Source organism: Anoplophora glabripennis, unplaced genomic scaffold (genome assembly GCF_000390285.2).
Source record: "Anoplophora glabripennis isolate ALB-LARVAE unplaced genomic scaffold, Agla_2.0 scaffold77, whole genome shotgun sequence".
In the NCBI taxonomy this organism is placed as follows: domain Eukaryota; kingdom Metazoa; phylum Arthropoda; class Insecta; order Coleoptera; family Cerambycidae; genus Anoplophora; species Anoplophora glabripennis.
The window spans coordinates 983356-987876 of record NW_019416717.1 but is presented as its reverse complement, the minus strand read 5'-3'; the positions used below and the strand labels follow the sequence as shown (position 1 = coordinate 987876).

The following is a 4521-nucleotide window of genomic DNA, read 5'->3' as shown; positions in this document are numbered from 1 at the left end:
TTTTGCATTTAAAATTGTTTATAATAGATGCTCAAATTGTGTGTGCAGCCAGTTGTTCTTGTCAAATATGGAGCCTGTCTATGAAACATCTTACATTTGCAAAAACTCCTGGAGTTAAATTCCGACATTCGTTTACAATATGTTGTCTTAAATCTTCAAGATTTTCGGGTTGACTTGCAAAAACCACTGATTTGAGATGTCCCCATAGAAAAAAGTCGTTTGGACTAAAATCAGGAGACCGAGCTGGCCATTCTGTAACCCCACGCCTACCTATTCATCGTCCTGGAAAATGCTGTTCCAGACAAGCCCGAACTCGTCACTCAAAATGGGTCGGAGCTCTGTCTTGTCGGAACGTCACAAGATTTTCATCCAGCTGATCATCATCCTCCAAAATTTCTCTGATCATGTGATCAATATGATCTTCCAACAAACGTAAATAACTGGCTCCAGTCAAAGTACCATCTAAAAAAAATGGACCAACTATGTATTTACCCAATATTCCTGCCCAGACGTTCAGCTTTTCTAGATACTGAGTGTGCGATTCCCTAATACAATGAGGGTTTTCACCCGATCAATAACAAATATTATGTCTATTCACTATACCATTCAGAAAAAACGTACACTCATCACTGAAGCTGATATTGTAAAGCATATTTTGATTTTCTGTAATTCTGTTAGGCATGATATCACAAAATTCTATTTTTCGATCCGGATCTTCCTCGTTCAAACAATGCACAAGATGTATTTTATACAGATGCCAATTATGTTTTTGCAAAATCCGATGAACGTTCGACTTAGAGATCCCTGTAGTACGCTCTAACGAACGCACGGACTGGTGTGGATTCATTGTCAGTTCGCCCAAAATTCCATTAATTCGTTGGGGGATTGGTTTTCTTAAGATTTGCTACGGACCCAGTTTCTCAAAATTTCTTAACAATTTGGCTCACGTACGTATGACTTGTTTGGTGATCGGGATGCAACTCATTGAAAATTCGAGTAGTTTCTGTAGCACATTCATTTGGTTTTCCATAAAGAAAAATTATTTAAACTTTTTCATCTAACGAATAAACCATAATGAAATATTGATAAATGTAAAAGTTTCACTTTGATTGTAAGCCTAACATGAGATTTGATACAATTGAAAATGGTTTCAACAATAACACATTTCCGATAAAATGATATCAAGCAAAAAGGTAAAATGGAATGGAATACAATGAAATTTATAAGAAATTATGTTTCGTTTAATATTGTTTTTATCGTCTGAATTAGAAACCTTTGCAGTTTAATAATTAATGGTTTGATGTATGAAAATATTTTCAGTGGTTAACACATGCTATTAAATTAAAATAAAACAATTTTAAATGTAAAAATACAAAATTCTAAAAATTGTGTTTCAATACTTATTTTTTGAAAACGAATATCATTTTTTTTTATTTTTTTTACGGGTTCAAAGTCAGTATCAAAAGAGCTTTCAAACGATGTACCACACGCCCTGTAGTGCCTTTTGAAATTTCAAAGTTGATACCTTGATCTACAAGGGGGTGGCAACTCCAAAATAAGTAATGATGTAAGTCGATGTCCCCCACAAATTAACAATCGACGTGTTTTTTGAATTTTTTTAAAACTTCATATTAAACGAAATGTTCTGGTGGGAAGTTTTATATGGGACACCCTGTATAGAGTGGCATGGCTCTTATCTTTTGAACAGTCCACCTTTTTTTGCATGCCTGTGTAATTTTTAACCAATTTTGTTAGAAATTAATAGTACGTAATTCTTTTAATCGAAAATTAATGTTTATGTTTTGCATTTATTCAAAATAAAGACACTTTGCGACAAAGGTACATGGAACATAATGTTTTGTGTTACAACGGAAAAAAGGTGGATGTACTTTTATTTAATTTATATTTTTGTTTTTACCTACTTGTCTACTTATTGAAATAAAATAAACACCTGCTTTTAAACAATTTTATTGCGTATATGATTTAATTGCATACAGTATACTCAGATGAAGCTGGTTACTTGGATCCTTATTAGTGTGTTATCGAAAAGGGAGCGAGTTACCAATACTGAAACAAAATTGAATGTTAAACAATTTTTTCCCTAACAATATCTTAAAAGAAGCAGACATAATTTTTCAAAATTACTACTACTACAAAAAAATATTAACAGTGGAGCTGATCAATGCTCTTGCTTATCTCCGGCACTATTTAATTGCTTTATTAGCGATTTGCCCTTATGCGGTATAACTAACAATACAGATTTAATTTATGCAGACGACACCAATGTATTGATTTCTGCAGAAAACAAAAGGAATATTCAACATTTTCCTTGCAGTGATATAGTGCGAATAGAGAAATGGTGTGGAGATAAAGGCATTAGGCTAAATGTAAATAAGACTATGGCGGTAGAGTTCTGTACTAAAAACGCTACAGTAGACTCTAGTTTGTTGCTTAGGGCTGAAGGAAAATCTGTTGAAAATGTTACTGGGGTTAAATTTCTTGGTCTGTATACAGGGTGATTCAAAACTTATTTAAACAAAGGGAATAATTGCGGCATGAGAAATGGTTAAAATCCTTGTAGTTTCCGAGAAAAAAATTATTGAAGTTGTAGTACATCCAGCCATTACATAGCTGGATAGCTGTAGTCTCTAGCGTCATTCGAAATACGCGTGGAGAGCCGCGTGCCCTCAGTCAGTGACTCCGAATACTGAAATCCGATTTTACAATCGTTGTTGCGATAGTGTTTACAATAGTTTTTTTTGTAGTCAGTGTCAAAAATGGCAAACTCGGTGTTGATGGATATCGTTTTAATTTATGGTGAAGCAAGACAACATTTGTGTTAGTTCGTAGAAACTGAGTAAGACGGATCCAAATATGTTATTTTTATTTTGGACCACTTATCAAGTCATTTTAATAATTGGTGTTTGTGGAGCTTTGAGAAGAGATGAGCTACTAAAGATAACCATCGATGATATAGAAGACAAAGATTCAATTATTCCGTCAGGGAAAAATGTGTTAACCAAATGGTTGATTTCAACAAAATAAGAAATGTACCAAAAGAAACAGCAACTTATCTCAATTTGCCTCATCTTCTCATTTTACCATCTTCAGTCAGCAGAGCCTACAGAAATTGCCAATAATACAGCGAGCACAGTAAACTTAAACAATTACAGTAACAGCCTCAGTGAACACCCACAACAAGCCACGATAACTGTCAGCAGTGGATCTGGCATAAATTTAACTCACCGCAATATCGCTATTATCAATTTACATACAGTGCAAAATAAAAATATTTTACAGCTAGGTGATAAAAAAGACTCACTTTGTCAATTGAAAATTTAACGAAAATGGCGACTTTTGATGACAGGTTTCGAAAAATACAGTTTGATAACATGACATCTGTAAAAATGTTGAAATAATGTTTGTTCACCTCGTATATTCTTTCCGTTTCTGGATATCTCGTTATAGCAAAGTCCGGCTTTAACATTGAATTTTGGAGTCTTGTCTGTAATTCACTACCTATGCGAAAATTTTATGAAAATACACAAGGTGGTTTCAAAGTTATAACCCAAAACATAAATCTCTAGGTGCCAATCTGGAGCTAATATTTTTTGTGACATCAAAGAATTAAAACTAATTACTGTTTCATGTTAGTATGTACTGACTCTAGAAAACAACGTATCCATCATTGAACTAAATTGTAAATTTTAATCTTTTGGGTGATTATTAACTACATCCTTAAAATTAAGAGCAATCTGATCCCTTGGCTTACTACTACGTTTCTGGATATGCTTCTACTATAGTTTGTAATCTTACCAACTTTCGACATCGTCCTCGCAGGTATATCTCATTATAGGGACAGTTTACTCGATTAACAAGAAATCTTCTTATGCGATGTGTATTTAATGTAGCACCACTACTCAACACAACGAATATTACACAGAGGAAAAATACACTGTAAAATAAAATTCTCATTTTGATCTGAACGAGTATTTTCACGGAAGAATAGAAATATTTATAGTCGGTTATGTTAAAAATACAAATGGTAAGCAATAAAGTAGATATTTATATATCATTTCTTATCTCCTTCGTCAGTTTCTCTTGCCACTTCCGTAGGAAATGCGACAGTTTGTATTCTACCGAAAATGAGGCAAATGTAATACGCAATATAGGAGAGGACAAAAGGCACATTTCAATAAACTTTTCATTTTTTGATAATCTCTTAGTTTTAAGACAATACAACTTTTTAAGTTTATAAGTCGAAACGCTATTTGAGTCGATAACAAAAGAAGAAACACACATGTTGAGTACTATTTAACGTCAGTAGTAAATAATTTGGTAAGAACTTAGGCTAGCAAAAATTTTCATACAACATCCCCATACGCAGCTTAGTGGGCACTAATAACATACAGGGTGAAACTAAAATGTTTGGTAGAACTTTGGTGTGTTTTGCGACATAAATTAAGGAAAAAAAGTGTAACTTTATTTTCAAGATACTGTGCTAAATTTTAAATAGTCATG

General features: G+C 33.3%; 1 long non-coding RNA gene across 1 annotated transcript; it reads right to left on the bottom strand.

Moving 5' to 3' along the window:
• Nucleotides 1-1952: 1952 nt before the first annotated feature.
• Nucleotides 1953-4030, bottom strand: LOC108904412. Its single transcript, XR_001964231.1, has 2 exons — nt 3817-4030; nt 1953-2067 (listed from the first exon to the last, which is right to left on the bottom strand). It is a non-coding gene; the product is annotated as an uncharacterized LOC108904412 (long non-coding RNA).
• Nucleotides 4031-4521: the final 491 nt, after the last annotated feature.